General features: G+C 57.0%; 1 protein-coding gene across 1 annotated transcript in view; it reads right to left on the bottom strand.

The window, feature by feature from the left end:
• ACTL8 (actin like 8) overlaps nt 1-11,457 on the bottom strand; it is a 61,616-nt gene that overhangs the window by 49,872 nt on the left and 287 nt on the right. The window lies entirely within an intron of this gene.

Here is an 11,457-nt window from a genome sequence, read left to right as displayed (position 1 = left end):
TAGATGTGTCTGTATCTCGGTGGAGAAGGTCCCTGGCTTGTGGGCCCAGACTCTGCCCCGACACCCATCCCTCCCCGAAGATGCCAGCATCCCAGGCCTGGGGGAGGAGGGCTCCCTGACATCAAACTGCTAGTGGACGGACTGCATTCCAGAGGACAGGCTCCTCCCTGACCCTCCCAGGCCACCCAGCAGTCCCGGACCAGAGGCCCGGGACTGTGGGGGACATGAATGAGCACTGTTGGAAAACCTACCGTCCACCAGGTACCACACTAGACATTTTCCATACAGTAACAAATACTTTGTCAGGGAGATCCTGTACGTCCACTTTACGGATGGGGAAACAGAGGCTCAGAGAGGTTAAAGAAGCTTTCGACCCAGGAAACAGCAGAGCCGGGACTGGACCCAGATCCAGGACCACAGTCCATGTGCCTCAGCAGGCACACCTCCCCACCTAGCGGGCAGGCCTCTCGGGGGCAATGCTGCCCCGTACACATCACTGGATTGTTCCGGAAGCAAGAAGACGGCAAGGGGCCTTGAATATTAGGAAGAGGGACCATGGGAAACCAGGAAACAGGAACCATCTCCCCAACACCGTCCCCACTTGGCCAGAGCTGCAGGAACCCAGCTCAGACCCCACAGCCAGTGTCTGTTTTTCCCACGAGCCAGCCTCCCCCCAGCAGCGTCTGGCCCCTGCTGGAGCTCTTCTGGTGACAGGAGCCCACTGCGCCCAAGGCAGTCTGTTCCAACTGGCTGCTAGAGGCCTCAGAGCCAAAAATTCATCTCCCTGTCAGTTCTGCCCACAAACAGCCGAAGATACCCATCTTCCCTGAGTGTAGTTAATATGCACCCTTAGCCCAAGTCATTTCTTTCTGGGCCAAATATTTTCCTGCCTCCAGTCCACCCTCCTAGGACGAAAAGAATAATGGCGAAGATAAAGGTAACATCAGTGACTGACGTCTAATGAACGCGAAATCGGCAGTATTCTACATCGGGAGTCAGCAAACCACGGCCCGGGGGCCAGATCCGGCTCGCTGCCTGCTTTCGTACGGCCGCCCCAACACGGGTGGTTTTTGCACTTTTAAACGCTTGGGAAAAAATCAGGACAAGAAGGCTCTTTCGCGACACGTGAGAAGTATATGAAATTCAAATTCCAGGATCTATGAATAAAGTTTTATTGGAACACAGCCACGTCCATCATTTACATATTGTCTATGGCTACAGCAGACGTGAGGAGTCTGGCAAACGATACGGCCTACAAAGCCTAAAATGTCTCCTCTCTGGTCCTTTACAGAAAAGTTTGCTGACTTACGTTCTATGTGTTTCACACGTACCTTCTCAGTCCTTTCAGTAACCCGCGAAGAAGTTAGCGCGGCGGTCTTCGTTTTACAGACAAAGATGCAGAAGCTCAGAGATGTTCAGTAAGTTGCCCAAGGCCCCACAGTGGTGGGGCCAGGATTCGAACTCGGGCAGTTGGACTCCAGCGTCTGTGCCTTACCCACTCCCCTCTTCTTCCTGGTCACTGCCTGGGACTGATAGTTATGCCACACCCCAGCCCCAGGGCAGCCACCTCCCTCCCCGGTCTCTGGGTCCTCTTGGCTTCACCTGGGCATGGTGGGAATGACCAGAGACCCTGCTCAGCTCATTGGCCACTCTGACCCCCATATCCTCTTCGAACCCCGCTGGCTTTTTTCAAGTCTTTCCCAAGCCCACCCTAAAAAGGACCAATAAACCCATTGATCTCTGGATACTATGGGATTGATCCACAGGCACTCTCCAGACTGGGAACGGTAGCCGACGTGATGAAGTCAATAGCTCTAAACGGAGGTCTCGAAAAATTCCGGAGAGCCAATAAATCTCGCTCTTGGGCTGCCCGCAGGCTTCAAATAAACCTGTCCCGCCCATGATCTTGCAAAGGTACAAAGCGGAAGTCCCTGGGTCCGCCGTCCAGGTGAGGGAAATCTCAAGGCCACCCGCCCCGCTTTTCTCTCTCCGAATATACAAATCTACGAGGGGAAGAAGGTAGCATGCTCTGTTGCCATAGAAACCAGGCTAGGCTGTGTCTGCACCAGGAAGGATTAAAGACAGACATAAGAGGCAGAAGTAACCCAGAGGGACAGAGAGGGACAGGCCCACGGATTCCTAATCTGTGATTAAAGTTTCTCAAAGAGGTCTCCGCCCCATCATTATTTCTGAGCTTAGATGCCTGGGATAAACCTCAGGCTCACCAATAAATACAAATCAATACCTCTAGAAGGCAAATAGTTGATTTTTATTTATATGCATGTTAAGCGTAGCTGTAGCTCATCCAGCTGGAGGAAACCCGAATGACCCAGCCCTGGCTTTGGCAGCTGGTGACCCCACAGGCCAACTTCAGCCCGTGAAGCTCCTTTTATGGGCCTCCGCAAATTTTTTCCCCCAAGATTTCTAAATAAGCTGCTGACATTTAAATTTTGAAATATTTTGGAGCGCAAGTCAGCTCCCTGGCTTTTCTTAAAATAATCCAAGGACCCGGCAATCGCTGCCCCACGCCAGCAATAACCAGTCGGCCCCGAGCAGGAGCTGCCCCGATGGGCAGGGCAGCTGCCCGCCGGACCACACATCCCCAGCACCTCTGCTCTCCCACACCTGGCCCATTTCACACCTTTGTCTTTCCTGGCCGGTGGAGGGCCCCCCCCCCCCCCCCGTAGGCACTTGACTTTGCAACACCCCACCCTGAGGACCGGTCCCTCCCATGTTACCGATAGAAACACTGAGGCCTATAGAGAAGAGGCATCTTGTCTAAAATGCGACAGTGAATTCGCGACAGGGCTGGTGTCCCAGTGTCCAGCGCAGGACTCGGCTCAGACCCGTCTAGAGGGAAAGTCTAGAGGTTGGGTTAGTATCTGTCAGCTACAAACGTGTCTGAGGTGTAAATTAGATTTTTTCTGCTGACTCCAGTTTTGACAGCTTTGTTCCAGCTCTTTGCAGGGGGAAGGGAAGGAGGAGAAAAAAAGGAGAAAGTCACCTCGGACCCACCCCCAACCCACCCCTGCACTGGCCACCCCTGCCCGCCCACAGCCATGCTCGATGGCGCCTAAGAATACAGAGGAAGAAACATGACTGGGGCAAAGGGCCAGAGCAGGTCAGCAGGCTGCCCAACTTCACAGCTGAGGAGTCTGTAACCCGGACAAGGAGAGACCGTTAGCCGAGCCTGGGATCGAACCCCTTCTCGGCTACTTGCTGGCTGTGTGACCTTGACCAAGTCACTTAACCTCTCTGAGCCCCTGTCTCTTCCTCTGTGTAGTAGGGGTAAATAGCAGTGCTATCAAATAGGACTGCTGTAAAGGTTAAATAAGGCCACGACAAAGCGCTTAGCGGAGCGTAGGTACATAGTAGGTGCTCCCCAAAGCACTCCTCCCCCCTACCCCCCCGGCTTCCGCCCCAGCCGGACGCCATCACCCTCCTAAGTCTGAACTCCCCAGACTGGGGCTCGGTTGCATGCTCAGCCTGCAGCTCTAGCAGCACTCCCCACTCCCTGCCAGTGACTCAGCGGCTGCTCCCACCCCCACGAAAGCCAGGAGGCCTCCCTGACTTTGCCTGAGCAGTGAGCCCCACTCAGAGCACCCCTCCCCCTCGCTCTCAAGACCACCCAGCCCTCAAAGCCCAGCCAGACCCAGCGTTGCCACAACCTACCCCAGACCCGGGAACCTCTGTCCTCTCTGAACTCCACCCCACCATTCACTCGGAGGAATCCGGCCCCCTTCTTGAACATTCCACCCGGGACGGGCTCTGCCCTTAGCATCCTGAAAACAAGGACAGCTCACCCATCTCTGAGATCCTTGCCAGGGACCCTGGGCCTCTGTTAGCAGCCAAGCACCTGTCTGTCCCCTCTTCTTTGGATACCGGCACCCCCAAATGCCCTTCCAGGGCGGACCGCGCCTCCAAAATGCACTCCCGGCGGGACTATTGATCATGAGGCCCTGAACACAAACTAGGACTGGTCACGTGGCCAAAGCCCCGTCTGTTAGAGGCCCTCTCTCTCCCCCCCACCCCGGACCTAGAATTCCAGCCTGTAGAATCATTCCGAGCTGACTGGGGCCACCCATCCCAGTGGGGTCTCAGAAGGCTTGCGGTTCCTGGTCTTTGCAAAACTAGTCCTTCGGCCAAGCCTCCGATTCTGCAAGCTGAGTGGTCACTTCCTTTCCTGCTCATATCAGCCAGAGCCTAGTCCTGTGGTTTGCCCCAAAGAGAGCTCCCACCCGACTCTCTAAACCTCACCTCACACACACGTATGCACCTGCCTCCCAGAACCAGACTTGCTAGAGGGACTTTGGCACAGGCAGACACGCTGAGACTTTTCCCACTTTCAGGGAAAGGCCAAGCTGCCAACCGCTTCAGTAACACAACTGAACTCCCCCCTGTACCGGCCAACGGAATCCAAGTGAGCCAGGCTCATCTTCCCTCCCTACCTGTTTGAGCCCCTGCCCCGCCCTGCATCTCCCCACTCAGCTTCCTGACATCACTTCCTACCACCCTCCTTGCAGGTCCTCAAACACGCCTGGCACAGACCTACCACAGGGCCTTTGCACACACGGCTCCCTCTGCCTGGAATCTCTTCTGTGTGGTGTTCTCATGCTTCCTTCTAGTCTCTGCTTAGCCCGTCCCTGACCACACTGGCTAGTGTCCCCCTCCCAACACCCCGCATCTCCTTTCTACTCATTTTCCTCCATCGCTCTCCCAACCCGAATTCGTCATTTGTCTGGTTTTGTGATTTCCCGCTTACAAGGCGAGGTGAGCGGCCCGGTGAGCCGTTAGGGCCCAAGGTCATGATTTTTGCGCTCGTTATCGCTCTTCTCTAACGCACTTGAGCCCAGGTGGTAGAATCGTCAGAACATCTTCTCTAACAGGGCGTCTGAGCAGAAGGGATGGGAGGCAGCGAGCAAACCCAGGAGCCCCGGGTTCCAGCCAGGCCCTGCCGCTCCCACACTGCACGATTTCGGGGAACGCAGAACCCTCTGCCCGACTGAGTCAGGGCCACGCGCTGCCCCCGGTTCACGGGGCTGCCACGAGGCTCCAGATTGGACCAGGGATGTGAACACAGCCCCGAGGACACAGTGAATCAATGCATCCCACTCATTCATCATAATTGCATTCGAAGAGGCGCCAGAGTCAAAAAGCCAGGGTTCAAAGGTGACGCCTCTGACACACGCCGCGAATCACCAGCTCCCTTTGGAGATGTCAGCAGCGCCTGCGAAGCCGCAATTACCAGGGCAGGGAGTGTTCCTGCTTCTCCCATTTCGGTCACAATACCATCCAAGAGCGGAGGGTTACGCGGGGGAAATTATAGTAATTACTCTGCGGGAGGGCTGGCTGCGTGAACTGCGGCTGATCTAAACCTGGGCTGAGCTCGACCTCCCTGGGAGCTGGGGGAGAGAACAAGCCAGGGAACGTCTGCCTCACCCCAGGGCCCCGGGCAATGATGCCGATGTCGCTTAATGAACTCACAACTGTCATCAGGCCACGCGGGCAGGAGAGCCTAGTGGCTGAGAACACGGGCGTCAGGTCGGGGCAGCTGGTCCACCACGAGCCAGACCTTATCATCCAGGGCAGTGGAGACAGCACGTTTACACAAGCTGTGAAGGCAGCAAAGATAATGGGGGTGTGTAACTGGCCCGGGGCTCAGAGCACACCCCTCCGAGGAGGCGAAACCTGAACTGGAAGTGGAGGGGCAGCCATGAAGAGGGACTTCCCTGGGCCTCAGTTTCTTCATCTGCCAAATGGGTGTGATCCTCGTGCCTGTATCCCGGGGCCATCGGGAGCATCTGAGGAGTTAATGCACACAAGGCGTCCAGCACAGGGTCTGGTCCATAGCGCTCAAGCAGAGGTGGGGGCCACAGGCAAGGAGGGGCTGTCCCGCCTCATGAAGTTCATTCCCACAAAAGTGGTGAGCCCCTCCTTCACACCAACGCCTGTCCTGGTCACTGGGAGACAGCGGTGACCTAAAGTGGTAAAAATCCCGGTCCCTGCGGACCAGGACCAGGACGGTAGGAAATCACCAGCCATGCATTCTGCAGAGCCCCGGACTCACTGCCCTTTACCTACTGCTTTTCACGGATGGGGAAGCGTCCAGCACCCCCAGTCGGCCCCCTCCTCCCACCGACCCTGGATCCCAATGGCACCCCTCCCACCTGCTCTCTGGCTGGAGCCCCCCAGCTGCTGCACAGCTGTCCACTGAGAGTTATGAGTCCCCAGTTCCTAAATCTGGGTCTCAGCCGTGATCCCCTGGGGAGCTTGTGACAAAGTACAGATGCCCAGACCCCACCCCAGGTGGCTAATTCTTTGGTCCGAGCAAGGCCAGGACTTCACTCGGATGCTTGGGAACCACAAGCAGAGCCCCCTATCCATCACACTTGACCGTGAGCTCACCGAGGGCACAGATCTGCCCCCCCGCCCCCCGGGGCCTGGCACACAGTAGGTGTTCAGGGGAATATAAGTGCTTAGCAGAGTAAGTGAAGAAATAGTTGACCGGATCAAAGCCCCCCTTCCCCACCCCCAAGGCCACCAATGGCCCACTATGCTGCCACCAAGCAAGACACGGGGCTGACATGCTCAGAACCCGGCCACCTGGGATCAGCAGAAGAAGGGGGAGGAACCAGTGATCGGGGCACAGAAATGCCTGCTTCTGAGCCTCAGTTCCTGTAAGTGGGATCACTGGCGCCATCTCCAGTAAGGAGCGGGGAATTCAAGACTCAGGGGACCGTGATCCTGAAAGGTGGACGCCCCTGAGACACCTCTCAGTGTCATCTGCGAAGGGTCCCCTCCGTCTCCCCGAACGACGGCCATCAGCGCCTGCTTGCCAACTCCCAGCCGTGGGACGCTGAGCACATCCACTGGTCCACGGCTGGAAAGTTCTTGCTTGGGAAGCCAGCCCCGCCCTTCGGCCCACATCACAGAAATAGTATCACGTAAGGTCGTGGTGAGGACTGGATAAACAAGGCACGTGGGTGCCGAGCCCAGAGCCGGCAAATCTTAAGGGCTCAAGGCCTTCCGCTGCATCGACCAGAGGCCACAGCAGGGGAGGGTAGGACGTGGGCAGGTCACAGGGCCTTGAAAGCTGGGGTACAGACAGTGGGTGTGTCCTCAGAACAGCCATGGAGGGCCTCCTGTCTCTCCAAACTTCTCTCATGGCAGAGCGGTTGGCCAGACAAGCCACGAATAAATGACCAGGCCCCGGAACAGAGGGGCCCTCAGGGGACCCTCAGGAGGCTGAACCGCTGAAAGACAGAGGGACTTTCAGGAAGGAGGACCACAGGGTCATCCCCAAGGCCTGCCCCACAGCTGCCCACCAAGGGGAAGGACCCGCCAGAGGCTCGTGCACACATCAAGGTGCCAGGACTTCCGTGAGCCCTGCCGCGGGCCTGCGGAGCCTCTCTCGGCTGTGCCCATGTGGCTTTGTTTCCACCCACTGTCGTCTGGGTCTGGGACACATCACCAAGAACCATGACGGGGAGTGTGGAGGACTCATGGCCTCATTTAACCCTGGTGACAGCACTGAGGTTACCATCCCCACTCAGCAATCAGAAAACTGAGGGCTCAGACTGACCAAAGCTGGTGAGGCACGGAGCTCCGTCCCAAACCCGGGTTCCCTGGGCGGAGGGTGGGGGGCCTCCCCACCCCTCCACACGCTCCAGCTTGTCAGCCCCAAGGCTCCCAGCCTCTCATTCTTGGCAGGGGGGCGACGGTTGGGGGGGGGGGGAGGGACATTAAGGATCATTTTGCTCTAAGCCTTCTTGTGCCCAAGGCAGGCACGGGCACAAGCCCGGACGTCCCGGGAACCCTCTCACAGAGAAGGGCTGTGGCTAACGAAGAACTGAACACTTCTCCACGCAGAGGAGCTGCGCTCCTCCTTTGGGGAGGAAAATCGGCAGACTCTCCTCCCAGGCCGGAAGCAAGGGGTCCTGAGGGTGCCGGAGAGAGGCTGGGGTCCGTCCGGGGTCCAGCAACGGGGAAGGGAGGGCGCCTCGAGCTCCCTGGGGCTCCCAATGCCCTGGCCAGGAGGAGGCGGGGCGCACAGGACCCAATCTTCCCCCAAGTTTGAGATGGGAGAACCGAGGGGTGGGGGCATACGGATGTGACCGTGAGAGAATCAGGGATGCCATCTGCTCAAGGGGTCCTTCGGACGACCCCAGCACCCAAGCACCCCCTCCCCACCCACCTGCAGACATCATGAAACCCAGGCAGGGCTGAAACCACCAAAATTCCCGCCGTCCTGGAGCCCACAGGCACCTTTTCCTGGTGCCCACCCCATCACAGGGCTGGGGAGAGTTCCAGAGACTCGGCTCACTCCAGCCCCAAAAGCCTCCCCTCCGCAGAGGTCTCGGCCCCAGAGACAGGAGCCTGAAGTAAGGTTCACACCTCCGGGCCCTTCTCCCAGCCTGACCAGAAGAGAAGAGCGAGCTCGTTTCATTGTCGCCCGGACCCTATGACAAGCCCATCTTATCATCCCCACTCACAGGGAGGGAAACTGAGTCCACACAAGGTCGGGGTCCTGCCCAGGTCACGCAGCCAGAGGCACGGCCGGAAGCCAGATTGTCCCCTCTGCAGCTGACGGAGTGACCAAGTCATCAGGGAGGACCCAGGGGCTGGGGACGCGCAGGGAGATGACCGCCCTCGTGGGCACAACCAGGCCAGAGGCCTCAGCTTCTCATAAAACTCAGCTGCAAACCCGAACCCGCAGCTCTGCCGGCCCCGCCCTCCTACCTCAGCCCCAGGCCTGTGGCTCCAGAATCAGACACCAGGGGACCCCGGGCCCAGGGCAAACCACCGCTAATCAGTCACACTGGAACCGCCCGGCAGAGAGGAAGGAAACCAAGGAGAGTTCCCTGCCCAGAGCAGAGCCATGGCGGGAAGGACTGAACTCTGGATGGCTCCTGGCCACACGTGTGGGCTTTTCTACAGCCGACTCTGAGGAATCAAAGTGTGGCCGGCCGCGGGGGCCTAGGCATGTGCCTGTGGTTTTAAAGGGCCCAAGGGGCAGGGGGGGCTGGTTTGTGCTTGACGGGAGGAACAGCCTGTCCATGAACAGACCCCTGGCCCAGCAGTCAGGGGACTGTGTGCCTTCAAGCATTTGAGGGTTTGGGCCCTGCGAACCCCTCTCTCTGGGGGTTCTCAGTTACATTTGAGCCCCTTCCAGCAAAACCACCCACTCCACTGGCCCCCATGAAGCCTCCTGAGTCCCAGGTGCCCTCAAAGTACAATCTTGTGTTAAGCATCACAAGACAAAGAAGGGGGTGGACTTCTAAAACTCTTTCCCCCCAAGAAAGCAGGAGCACCTGAGCCAGGTGACCTCCGATGAGCCCCTCAGCACCTCAAACCCTCCTGCCTACAATGTCTCCTCCACGCCGCACCCCCCCCCCAGGGGCTGAGGGGTCAAAACAAGTCAAGCACTAGAGGAAAGCCATATATTAGTAGCAGAACGATGCTGGGCCCACATTCCCCCAAAATCTCCCCGCCCAGTGTTCCTTTGGGATGGACACCTGCTAATTCATTGTCCCATTTTGAGGGCGAAGCTCGAGGCCCAGACCTTCCGTGGAGCGGCCACACAGAGTCTGTGACAGCAACAACCCGGAGCCTGGCTCAGGCCCCAGGGGGAAGAAGGAGGGAAGCAGGGAAAGCAGAAACGTGCATCCATTAAGCACCTGCAGTGTGCATCCATGAAGACCTGCCAGGCCTTTACTAAGCCCTCTGCATCCAGGGTCTTTCTAAACGCCACAACGACCCCCAAGATTCAAACACGGCGCCCCTCTTCTTCTTCCCTCTACAGAGAAGGACCCCCCCCCCCCCCCCAGCCCAACCCCCTCCGGCCCAGACAGCGATGGGGGTCTGGCTCACTCTGATAAGGACATCTGCAACCTTATTTAAAAGTCACTACTGCACATAATTAGAGGCACTTACCCCCTCAGATCCATCCTTCTCCTCCGATTGCGTTTATAGCCAGTAATAACTCTCGAAAATTCCTCAACAGATGGAAATTTTATTTGACTAATCATGGCTGTCTGACTAGCTGGGGTGCAGCAGCTCAGGGTTCAGCCTGGCAGGATGCCAGCTGAGGTAGCTGTCAGGGGGCTGGGCAAAGAGCCCAGAACCCAAGGCCACCTTGAGGGTCCACTCAGAGGGAAGGCACAGGAGGGCGTCAGAAAGCGCCAGGCACTGGGCAGCCATGGCAGCTGTGTCCCAGCTTTCCCGGGTCCCGACAGGGCACCGAGACCCTTTCCCACTCCTCTAAGCTCTTGGTCTCTAGACACGTGACGGTCGGTGCCAGGGTGATACGGGGACATCCCAGCGTAAGCACCTAATAACAACGGTATGTTGGCTGCTGCCCACTGTGTACCTACTCCATGCCAGCCCCGTGCCAAGCACCTGTGCGCGTTATCCCATTCGGTCCCGCCAACAATCCTATGGAGGCACGAGAACATTCCCATTTCACAGATTCACAAATAGACGATGGAACAGAGCCACATGAACAAGGTCACCAGGCTGGGCTGCCGCCTGCATCTGGGGAGTTAAGAGTTGGTGCCTTTGCTCCCATTCACCCAAGGCCAAGAGATCCTTCTAGAACCCACGTCGAATTTTATCACTGATACAAAAAAAAAAAAAAAACCAGACCCATGGGACACCTGGGTGGCTCAGTCAGTTGAGCGTCCCACTTCGGCTCAGGTTGTGATCTCATGGTTCATGGGTTCACGCCCCACATCGGGCTTTGCGCTTTCAGCCTGGAGCCTGCTTCGGATTCTCTGTCTCCCTCTCTCTCTGCCCCTCCCCCGCTCATTCTCTCTCCCTCTTGCTCTCTCAAGAATAAATAAACATTTTTAAAAATTTTTAAAAAAGCAGACCCACAAAACTCCCGGTGACCCCGCAGCACCCTGCAGGCAAAATGAGCATTTATCCATGGGATATAAACATGTGCACAGAAAGGCTGGTGCATTTGAGAATACGCATAGCAAATTATTCAGAACAGCCCCAAATTGGAAATACCAACGTAAAAATGGATGGACAAACAATGACTTATAACACACAGCGTGAGTCACTTTGCAACCAGTCAGGAGGGAGAATCCACCCAGTAATCTGAATGGGGAAAGTTCTGTATAAAGAATTATTGCCTAAACATACTAGAAGACCAGACAAACAAGGGACTGGCTAGAAAGAATTAGAGAGAACTCTAGAGAATAGTATCCAGGAAGAATCCCTCTAGGGCTGACACAGAACCCCTAAGAAGCAACAAACCACCCCCCCCAACCTGGGCTGAATAGAGCCCCCAAGGAGGCACTCACTACCCCAGACTGAGAGGAGCCCCTCCCCTGGCCACAAGGTTGAGACAGAAACCCCCAAGGAAGTACACATACACACACACACACACACACACACACACACCCTCCAGGGCTGCCAGCCAGACTCTGCGGACCAGGACACGGCTGTGGC

The sequence above is a fragment of the Herpailurus yagouaroundi genome, unplaced genomic scaffold (assembly GCF_014898765.1).
Source record: "Herpailurus yagouaroundi ecotype Mexico unplaced genomic scaffold, PumYag 77, whole genome shotgun sequence".
NCBI lineage: Eukaryota > Metazoa > Chordata > Mammalia > Carnivora > Felidae > Herpailurus > Herpailurus yagouaroundi.
This window is presented reverse-complemented; position numbering and strand designations above follow the sequence as displayed.